Genomic DNA, 11,702 nt, shown 5'->3' with positions numbered 1-11,702 from the left:
AGCTTGTTCTCAGGAAAATAATAGAAAGCGTGTGTGTGAGTGTGTGTGTGTGTGTTTGTGTGTGTGTGTGCATATTTATATATTTACTTATTTACTTGTTAGGTTAAAGTTCACATAACGTAAAATTCACCACATCAGCTGCAGCATTTTACATTCCCACCAGCAATGTACGAGGTTTCCAACTTCTCCATATCCTCACCAACAACTGTTATTTTCCACGTCTTTCTGCTTCTAGCCATCTTAATGGGTGTGAAGTGGTGCCTCATTGTGGTTTTGTTTTACATTTCCCTAATAACCAATAGTGTTGAGCATCGCTTCATATATATATATATATATGTTCATATATCACTTCATATATATATATATGTTTATAAATGTTATAATTTCTGGAGTGATTTCACCTTTTCTCATTATAAAATGTTCTTTGTCTCTAGTAACAATGTTTGTCTTAAAGTCTGTTTTCTTTTATATTAATATAGTCACTCCAGTGCTCCTTGGTTACTGTTGGCAATGGCTTATCTTTTTCATTTGTTTTACTTTCAATTTATTTCTGTCTGAATCTAAAGTGTGTCTGTTACAGATAATATATGGTCAGATAATTTTTTAAATTCATTCTATTGATCTTTGCCTTTTCATTGCAGTGTTTAACCCATTTACAGTCAGTTTATTCATAAGTTAGGATATGTTTGTCATTTTTATATTTACTTTCTACACGTCTTGCTGCCTTTTTGTTCTTCTATTTCTACATTACTGTCTTCTTTTGTATCAAATAGATATTTTCTAGTGTGTGATTTAAGTCATTTGCATTTCTTTTAGTACATATTTTTTAGTTATATTTTGATAGTTGCCCTGGATATTATAATTAACCACTTAACTTATAACAATATAGTTCTGATTAATACCAACTAAATTTCAATAATATATAATGGGGAGTGACTTCTTAATAGGTATGGGATTTCGGTTTGGAATGATAAAAAAATTTGGAACTTGTTAGTGGTGATGATTACACAATATTATGAATGTACTTAATGCCACTGAATTGTATAGTTTTTTTGTGAGGAAGATTGGCCCTGACCCAACATCTGTGCCAATCTTCCCCTATTTTATGTGGGATGCCACCACAGCATGGCTTGATGAGCAGTGCTAGGTCCACACCCAGGATCCGAACCTGTGAACCTCGGGCTGCCAAAGTGGAATGCGTGAAGTCAACCACTAGGCAACCGCGCTGGGTCCTGAATTGTATAAATAGCTAAAGTGGTAAATTTATGTTATGTTTATTTTACCACACCAAAAAAAGAGGAGAAATTAAGACATTCCCAGATGAACAAAAACAAAGAATTTGTCACTAGCAAAGTTGCCCTACAAGAAGTACTAAAGGCAGTTCTTTATGTTAAAATTAAAAAGACACTGGACAGTAACTTGAATCCACATGAAGAAATAAAAGCACTGGTAAAGGTAACCACATAGATAGATATAAAAGAAAGAAACTTTTTTTGTTAGTGACTGTGTTTTCCTATCTGATTTAGAAGACATCTGCATAAACCAATAATTATCAATATGTGCTGATGTCTACAAGGTGGATGAACTTGAAAAACAGTGGGCTAAGGGAAAGAAACCAGACACAAAAGGTCACATATTGTGTGATTCCATTTATAGGCATACCTCATTTTACTGTGTTTTGTAGACACAGGCATACCTCAGAGATGTTGTGGGTTCAGTTCCAGACCACTGCAACAAAGTGAACAGTGCAATAAAGCAAGCCACATGAATTTTTTGGATTCCCAGTGCATATAAAAGTTATGTTTACACCATACTGTAGTCTATTAAGTATGCAATAGCATTATGTCTTTTTTTCCTCCCCAAATCCCCCCAGTACATAGTTGTATATTTTTTCAATGGTGGATCCTTCTAGTTGTGGCATGTGGGACGCCACCTCAACATGGCCTAATGAGCGGTGCCATGTCTGCGCTCAGGATCGGAACCCTGGGCCGCCAAAGCTGAGCGCGTGAACTTAACCACTCGGACGCGGGGCCTGCCCCAGCATTATGTCTTAAAAATGTACACACCTTAATTAAAAAATACTTTATTACTAAAAAATGCTAGCCATCATGTGAACCTTCAGTGAGTTGTAATCTGTTTTGCTGGTGGAGTCTTGTGAAAAACGCAACACTATGTGAAATGTTCACAACAGGCAAATCCACAGAGACAGAAAGCAGATTGGTGGTTGCCAGGGGCTGGGGGAGGGGGTGTGGGGATCAACTGCTTAAAAGGTACTGGATTTCCTTCTGGAGTGATGAAAACATTCTGGAACTACCTAGAAGTGGTGATTGCACACCACTGTGAATATATGAAATGCCAGTGAATTGTTCACTTTGAAATGTTAACTTTATTTATGTGAATCTTACCTCAATGGCACAAAAAGCAGCTTCCCAACTAATATGGATGTAGAGGATTTAGGAATCACATTTTGGCCAACCAATCTTACATCATATCATTTGGGCCTCAGAGGAATGTGGACTGTAATTCTTCTCTGTTCTCTCCACTTGAAGGCCTCTGAGGAGTCATGTAGAAAGAACTGAAATAGCGAACCCTACCATCCCCACCACGCCCTAATTGCACTTGCCTACTTCAGTCCATCTATCTCATTCCTTCCACCCTTCCAGTTTCCTGTCTTGATAGTATCTTGCTGCCCATCCTGAAACATGGTTACCACGTAGGTTGAATTCTTGGCTCTTACCAATCCACGTGGCTGCTGTGCATGACTTTACCAAGTTTGTTGATGGCCAAGTTTGCTTTCAACTTCCAGTTTGCATTTAGCCTACTCTGACCAATCAGGAGAAAGGTATGGGTTACTTTAGTATTCATCCTGAACTTTCCAGAATTTCTGCAACCTCGACACAAGTGCAAACTTCCAAGTACAAGCCTCGTGGACTTCTTACCATGTCCGGCCCAGCTAACCAACCCCAGCACCCGCAACACTCGTCTGCACGCTGGCTCTGATGTCTTCCCACATTCCCCGCCCCAGAGCAGCAGGAGAGCCAAATACCTGTTGAAGAGGGAAAAGAGGGTCCAGGAGGCTTCACACAGGGGCCTGCATTGAGCTGGGCCCTGCGGGGTGGGCGCCGCAGGCAAAGGACATTCCAGTAAGAGGCAACCACACAAAAGGCATGAGTACTCTAGTATAGAGGCCTAAAGCACAGACTTTGGGTTCAAACTGTAGTCCGCCCATTTCTTAGTTCTTTTCATGATCCCATCCCTCAGTCCTCTCTCACCCCACACCCATCCCCTCTGTGTTATAAACACTCTCCTAACTGCCCATGCTCAGTTAGATAGTTCCCCATTCAGTGTATCTAGTCTTCAATGGCTGGATTCATTCTCACTTAATGCCCCTAATGCATATGTGCAATTGTCACGTGGGGCTATTTAGGCTCACTTTCCAGTCCAGATAGATCCCTACCTGGTACCACCTCCATTTCTCTTTCCCGATTGCTGAAGCAAGCACTCCTAAATATAGTCGCTGTGGGGGAGTTGAAGTTCCTGCTAAGACCCCTCAGGTATCTGGCTTGAGTCTGATCCAAAAGCAGAAATGGCAGGGAAGAACTTTCTAGAAGGAGGCAATGATATGCAAAGCTGAAAAGGATGGTTGAGAGATTGTTTGAATTCATTGCTAGAAGCAATCAGGGAGACTGACGCGACTTACTTCACGGTTGTTTTATCCTTTGCTTCCCGCAACTCCTGCAACCCCAACTCAAGTACAAAGCAAATCCTTCTCACCAATAACAAGCAAACACCTCAGATACAAGCTAGTGTTCCACTTACAAAGGGAGGAGTAGATAGGATTCCTGTCAATCATTCTCACCCCAACCAATCAGAATCTTTGAAGGCGGAGCCACAGACTGGCTATAAAGCGAGCCCAACGGCAGGTGTTGGGGGACCATTTCGTCTTGGGTCGGGTGGAGTAGACTTCTCCTCCGGGTTGGGGAGGGTTGCTGCTCCCGTCTGTAATCGCAAAAGTGTAAGGTTAGTTGATTGTTGACTATTTGTAGTATGCTTTTTATATATGGGTATAGGGAATGTAATAATATACTTTAATAATATACTTTTTAATATATTTATTAAATATATTAAATATTTAACAAATTACTTTAATATTTAATAATAAGTATTTAATAATATACTTCAATAATATAATTAATAGTATACTTAATAGTCTGAAGGGCATAGGAATTGTGAAAATGTGGGTCTATTAGCTGAATTTGGGCACAGTTTCATGCCTTGTGTTACAACGTGATGACTCTAATATTTTATTTGTTTAAATATTGGTCCTGGTCCCCTCTTGTATGTGGTGTTAAGGTGCTGTGATATTTTCAACTTAAAACTGAGAAAGTGGATGGTGCCGTTGCCTCAGCCAGTGTAGGACAGCACTGTGGCTGCCAGGGAACTGATTCTGCCTTTTATTTTAAATCTTTGGATGATTATTGTCTTTGTGTATTTGTTTAATTCTTGGTCTTGGCCCCTCTGTCTCTTATTTTCAATCTGAAAAGGAGAAATTTCACACACTGAGGCATCGTGCATGGATTGGGACAGTTAGTTCCTGTTGGCTGCCTTTGAGCATAGTTTTGTGTGGATTTTTTTCTTAAATATTATTTGTGTGGTTAAATTTTGGAATCAATCCTCTTATTTGCTGACTTAATTTAAACAAAAAAGTTTTCTTGTATTTTCAACTTGAAAAATGAGGAAACTGACGATCCAATCACCACAGGACTTGTTCATTGACTACCTTAAAGGCACCATTTTGCAATTTTGCATTTTTATGCAATATTCTTGTGTATTTACTATTATTATATTCAACCGAATGTGGTCCTGATGCTTTTCATGCATTTTCCTTTAAAAGTTTGGTCTTATTTACGCTTGGCGTTTTACAAACACTGCCCCTAAGCCTCTATTCAGCCGCTGTTGGATGTTGGTTTGGCATTTAAATTTACAAAACAATTGTTTGTTCATCCTCATTGTATTCAGTGTATTTTGGTGTTGGGGATTTCATATGGGAGATTTTGTGCAAATTTCAGGTCACAGTGGAGGAAATTAACGTTCAGATTGAGTATCTTTTATTTGATAATAAAATTGTGTTTTTGGTATAAATTTGGCTAAATTCTGATCTTGTTCTCACTTCATAAATTTACTTAAAAATAAACGTTTTGGGGTACTCAGGATTTACGAATGCAGAATTTAATCATCTGACCGAGTCCTTAATGTTTTACAACAATGGACGCACTTAAGTGTCTGTCGTAGACTGCCGTTTAATGCCATTTGGCACTTTATTTTACAGAGTAGTTGTATGTTTGGTGTCATTTTATTACATTAAATGTAGGTCCTGCTCCTTTCCATAACCTTTGTGTAAAAAAAGCTTCGTGTTATCTTCAGTTCACAAATAAGGAAGTTTTCTAATTGAAAGGTTTTGTGGTATTTTCAGTGTAAAAACGCACAAATTGATAATCGGAGTGGCTGAGAGTTTGTTTTAGGGCAGTGATCTGCCCAGAAGTGCCCGTCACCGACCACCGCTGAACGTTTCGTAAGTCATTTCCTGCAATAATTTGATGTTGAATATCACATTGTTCCATTCAATTCTGTCCCTAGTCTTTGGCATACATTTCCTTTGAAAAGTGTGGGACATTTCAATGTATAAATTAGGAAAGTTACAGTGAGATTGAGTGCTTCGTGTTTACCGGCAGTGAGTAGCTGTTGGAAGTCATGTAGCGTAGTTTTGGATTTTATTTTACAGTATAGTTGTGTATTTAATATAATAGTAATTTGCAATTTTTGGCCTGAACCCTCTTTCCCAAATGATACTCCACAGAGAAAATTATTTGCATAGTTTCTATTTACAAACAAGAAGGACAGCAGTGGTCCAAGATTGGGTTAGTCAGAACAGAAAATGGCAGGAATACGATGTCCCTCCCCCACCTCAGCGCGTGCTGGCCCCGCCCCTTTGGCAACGCGACTATGCCGTTGCTGGTTGCGCGTTTTAAACTGACAGGGATTGCGTATTTAGATTCAGGCCTCCATTATGTGACGTCTAACGTGTATCCCAGGTAACGGAAAACTCCCGACTCAAAAACCTGAAGATCGTAACCACTGAGAAGAACCTGATTCTTGCTGTGAGGTAAAATGGTGCTGGTTGAATTTGTCTGGCTTATTATTGAGTTTGACTTCCATTATGAATATTGTCTTGTATCTCACTGATTGAAACCTTTGCTGGTGGAACATTGATGTTCTCCAAATATTATGTTCCTGGATTCTACTTAGAAATCAGAAACATCGATTGTTGGTAGGATTGAAAGCTGCCTCTGCGTTTGTTACTATGAGGTACCAAGGTTTTAGGAATCAAGACGTTAACTAGCCTCACAAATACTACCATTTCAAGCAGAGCCCCAAATCTTGAACAATTTCTAAATGTGGGATTTAGGCCTAGGTGTCAAGCTTGAAGGCATCTTTATTGCATTCATTTTGCTCATAAAATCGTAGAGGGGTTATTTTCCAAGGACCACATCCACATAAACCAGTATTAGCAATTGTCAAATTTCTTTCATTATTATTTCCTTGAAGATCTATGTTCAGTGTTAGACAGTAGCAATATTATTTAATGGTTGGAATTATTCCTGAAATTACCCTAAATGATATTAGCTTCTTTCTGATGTCCGTGATTTTCTAACTTACTGTGTTATTGACACTAATACACCATGAAATACTGTTGTATAGTTTGGTGAACAACTCAAACTCCCACTTCAAAGGTTTATTACCCGTAATCCTACCTGAGTCTTTAGCTGTGGTATTGAATAGAATAAAGTGATTTGTTTGAGACTCCCCCTTATAGAAATTAAGAGATATGGCCTATTAGCCTAATAGTCCATAATTCCCTTGTGATGTTTGATTAAAGCAAGCTAAACTATGGGCCATTTTGAAAAGCCAAACCTCTGAAGCAGCAGTCTGATCTGATCCTGTAGCCACAAGGTGGGTGCAGTTGCTCACTGTCTTACATTTTCTTTCACTCTGCATGATTGGGTACCCTGGCCCCACCAACCATTTTCAGGAGTTCCTCTGGATAAGGGAAAGGGGACTTTTGTCCCAGCCACCCACCTAAAGGAGTTTCCCAGATAAGTAACTTTCCTGCAGTGATGGGAAGCTGTCCACCCACGGGCAGATCCCCTTGTAGATTTGTACAATCACCACCTCAATCACCACCTCCTGTAGGACCTGGGACAAAAAGTCCGGGATTGATGAGTCTGTGGGCCTATAACGAACGTGAAGAAAGTGGAATCAGAACCAATAGTCAGAACCAGTCAGATGAGTAAGTGCATCTCTATATAGTGGGACGTGTGGTGTGTTGGGCAGAGGGCAGCTCCCTCTCCTGTCCCCGTGCCATCGTTAAAGATGGTGTTAAAAGCCGTTCCCTGTGCCTCTATGAGGTAGGAACTACCAGCAGTGGCAGCGTCACTCCTGGGCACTGCCGGCTAGCTCCATGGTAGAGTCCCTGTTTCTAGAACCGGTTCTTTTGATTAGGCAGGGGCAACTTTTTCTAGTCCTTATTTGTGTTCCTTTGTCCACGGGGACCGCTGCTGTTACAGACATATTGACATAATTAGATCATTTTGATTTCAAAGAAACCTCACTCTGACTTTTTAACACCAAAGTTTTGATCATTTTTATTCCTTTTGGAAAGCCAGTAGCGGACAGCAGAAGGATGGAATGGATTAGTAGAAGTTTGTAGAAAACAAACTTCGGGAGTGGAAGGAGTGCAAGGTGCTGCTGGGTTCCTTTGTTTCAACAGGTATGAGAACGCGGATCTGAATGTAAATTTAAAGCCCAGCTCTTTCTATGGCAAAGGGGGAGACATGAGACCCGTGGACCAAGTTGGGGGAAAGGAATGGTAGTCTGTCAGCCCACCCTTCCTGTGGCATTTATCTGGTGGGGGTCCTGAGGGCATAGGCCAGCAATTAAAGTACTATGTAAGTCAATACTCCTCCAAAACTTTACCTTTCCATACATTGTTGGCCATTTCCTTGCTTTGCAGACATGCTGGGACCACATACCATGTTTAATACATAGTAACCCCCAGTCTCTGAGTCTGGGAGACACTCAGCTCATTTTCCCCTCTAAAGCAATAGTCTGGCAGCTCAGCTGGTTTCTAACATTACTTCAACACTTTGTGCCACTGTTAAAATTTTTCAGTGCATTCAGGTATTGGAAGCTGGCGGCAAGGTTTGAAATTTGCAGTCTAAAGCTCCCTGACCCCTGTGTTTTCTGTCCCATTACACAAAAGAAGTACAGTGGGACGAGTGGACTTGGGTGAGTTGATCATGACAAAAAGGGCTAATGTTAATTGGGTTACATTTAATGCTCCTGTGTAAATAAATGCTCTCTCTTCCCTGGTCATAGTCTCTGTCAATACAGCAGCCAAACCACAAGGCTCGATTGGTAAGCATTCCCCATATTTGGTGCTGGTTTCCCCAGATTGCTATCTGATGTGTTTCTTTCAAACAGGTAGATGCCCTGTGTCTGAACTTCATTTCACCGTTGCTGTCAGTTCTCTGGCAAAGTATGCAGTGACTGGGTCAGGATTCTCTTTTGATGAGTAATGAGATTTCATGTCAATTTCGGATTGAAGCTTTCAGAACATGAGAATACCAAACCTCAGAGTGGGCCATCTTCTAAACACAGTTTACACTTTTGGAGTTGTTGCTCACTTTGGAATGTGGTCTTCCCCTGCAGCCACATAACACTAAGCCTTAGAAATTGTACTTATTATTGTCATCTGTAGAGTAAATGCCTGCTTGCTACTATATAACTTCCCTCTTGGGTTGTTTGGAGTCAGACCTCAGTTCAAACCTGATTCCAGCAGTAACTGTCTATCCTTAGTTCTTAACTAACTCTTTGAGCCTGAATTTCCTTATCTGCAAAACAGGAACATACTTTGCTATCAGGGCTGTTGTGAGAATTAAGTGTGATAATCTTTGTAATGCACCCAGTACACAGGAGGTACTCAAGGAATCAGTCCCTCATTTCCTGAATGCACATACAGGAGCAGGACATCATAGTGCTTAGTTTAGCTTCCTCCCTACCCCCTCCCTTTATTTTCTTTCCTTTCTCAGGTACAGCAAATTCCTCATAGGCTATAGTGCCTTCTCTTTAGAAACCACACCTTTGTAATCTTGCTGTGAAGCAAGAGGTGGCCCAGGGACCCGTGATTTTTCCTTGTTCTGCTCAAGGTTCTGTTCTGGCAAAATTGGTCATCTTACACCGAGGCTGACGTGACTCAGCACCCAGTGGGACATTCTAGGGTTTGTCAAGCTGTCAAATCCTAGCTGGAGGGTGCCTAACCTGCAGTCCTAGAAAGTTCTCCTCTCTTTCTACGCCTGTAACAAGTTATTTCTGGGCTGTGATTAATTCATTTAAGGTTAGGTGAAAACATTGATGATGTGAAAGAGAAAACGCCATGTATAAATATGCACTATCCTAAAGTGTTCTCACAGAGACTTTAACTTTTAGTCTCAAAAGATACCTCTGGCTCCTCTATTTTTATATTAGCACATGTTTTATTCTGGTAGGATCATGGAACCTAAAGTTCACCCACCCCAAGTCAAAAAAATTCACATTTCTTTTTGATTAGAAACTAAAGTGTCTAGCTGTTGCATAGCACATTGGCATTTCAAACCTTTTTGATTTCTCCCTGTAATTGGTTAAATTGCTGTAAAGCCCGGACAGTGGGGGTCATTGTTATTTTTCATTATGTGAAAAACTGAATCTGGAGGTATTTAGAAAAAACTTTACCCAAAACCACTTACTGGAGCTGTGCCGGCCAAGTTCCTACACCAAGTAACGTGACGGAGATCTTAACTTATTTGCTGGTCCAAAAAAGGTATGAAACTTAACTATACCTCTGCCACCTCCTCCCCCTTCCACACACACTTGGACGCATTGCCCATTGCCGTCATCTTTGGTTTCTGGGGGAGGTGTGGGGAAGGCTAAATGAATGGTGTAGTAAATAATTTCCCTAAGTATTGGCATTTTAAAAGTGGTCACGAGGCAGAGGAATCCCAAAGGGTTAATATCTATTTGGAAGGATATCCCCAGACTTCAGAAACCTAGCAGAAGTGACAGGGACCTTATACAGAACTTAAGGTATAGCCTGGCTTCTTGAATCCTTAAGAGTGCAGTCCTTTGCCCTTTGACTCATCTGGGGTCTTCTCTCTGAATAGTTACTAATTATTTGGAATTTTAATTGGCTATAAATTGTCAGTTTGATTTTTCTACTGCAAACTCATGTTTGGATTAAATGTGTTTCCATACTTCTTATTTGTATGGATACTGGAGAGAGAGTGAATTATAATGGGAACTTAAGCACAAGCCTATATGGATTATGGATCTTTTATGCAGGAAAAATCAATTTTCTTAGGACATGAAAAAGCACCATGTACACAAAGGTTAATGGGCTCAAATTTTATTTTCTTTGAAAATAACTTCAAATTGTAATTACGATATGTGCTCACAAAGTAGGTCTAGAGACTATAAAAAGTGCTATGCTATAAATGTTTAACAAATGTCTCTCACAAAGAAGGGAAAACATCCTGATATATAACATTTGCCAATTTCTAAGGTAAAATTACTGCCATCTCATGGCTAATTTTAAACAACAGATGTGACATCACTGAATGCAAATTTAGGAAGAGATGTGCACGATCAGCTCATACACTGAATGAGTTTCAAAATCACTGGCAATCTGATTACGTAGAGTTAGGACCGCTGCTAACATTTCTGTGTTTTTCCAACTAGTCTTTCTATGAAAATATCCATATTGGTTCTAATGAAGAATCTTGTCATTGGTTTTTGGTAAGTAAATTTATGCTTTCTCGTTCAGATATTTGACTCTGTTTTGTTTCCAAACTCAAATATTATGTACACACTTAGGAAGGGCATAATGATTCAGTGAATTTACTTTAAATATTCTCATTTTTGTTTAGCCTAATGCTCTGAAAAGCATTGTACAGTGTGACATTTAAAAAGTTGTATGGTTGGTGCAGGTTTGTTGCCTGTCTTCAGTAACAGCACATGTAGCAGTAGTGAGAATATCATGATCCTTCCAGAAGAGTTGCAGTCCATTTGTATGGCTTGATGCAGACTAATTATAGGTCTGGCCCATGGGAATATAAACACAGTGAGAGAGAGACTTTCCCTGTCCTGTTCATATTTGCATTCCTAGTGTCTGGAACTGGTTCTAGGAATAAACTGCCTCCTAGTGAAGGACGTCAGGCCTAGATGAGGTGTCAAAAGGGACAAGAGGCATTGGTATGTGTCTATGTGTAACTATACAATTTAAGAAGCTCTGTCCAAGGTCTAGCAGGAGCTGATGAGTTTGCCACACTATGGCTGGAGGCTCGTGACTGCTAGATCCCCCAGGAGCAGAGCTGGGAGCTCCTGCTGGAGCTCTTCTTCCTGAGTTAAGAGCGGAGGTTCTATTCCCCCTGCTTGAGTCTTTCTCTAGCTGCTGACACAGTGACTAATGGCTAGGGAAATACTTCACTAGAGGAGGCAGGGCAAGAGATACCAGCTGGAAGCCTGGTGGGAAGAGAGTAAAGAGGGAAGAGGGATTGTTCATAGTGTGCAAGGGGACATGTGTAGCCTGCTGGTCAGAGAGTAACTTCTCT

General features: G+C 40.3%; 1 protein-coding gene across 2 annotated transcripts in view; it reads left to right on the top strand.

Moving 5' to 3' along the window:
- Positions 1-3,927: 3,927 nt before the first annotated feature.
- Positions 3,928-11,702, top strand: part of USP26 (ubiquitin specific peptidase 26) — a 53,220-nt gene continuing 45,445 nt past the window's right edge. Inside the window, exons 1-6 of one of the 2 annotated variants that reach the window (XM_070256653.1) lie at positions 3,928-4,020; positions 5,474-5,572; positions 6,093-6,163; positions 7,725-7,828; positions 8,230-8,346; positions 10,831-10,887. The gene's annotated coding sequence lies outside the window, so the exon portion shown is untranslated. Of the gene's footprint in view, positions 4,021-5,473; positions 5,573-6,092; positions 6,164-7,724; positions 7,829-8,229; positions 10,888-11,702 lie in introns of both variants that reach the window. The other variant, XM_023633212.2, reaches the window with a different exon arrangement.

Source organism: Equus caballus, chromosome X (assembly GCF_041296265.1).
Source record: "Equus caballus isolate H_3958 breed thoroughbred chromosome X, TB-T2T, whole genome shotgun sequence".
Classification (NCBI taxonomy): Eukaryota; Metazoa; Chordata; class Mammalia; order Perissodactyla; family Equidae; genus Equus; species Equus caballus.
The sequence above is the reverse complement of the archived record's forward strand: the minus strand, read 5'-3'. Positions and strand labels throughout refer to the sequence as shown.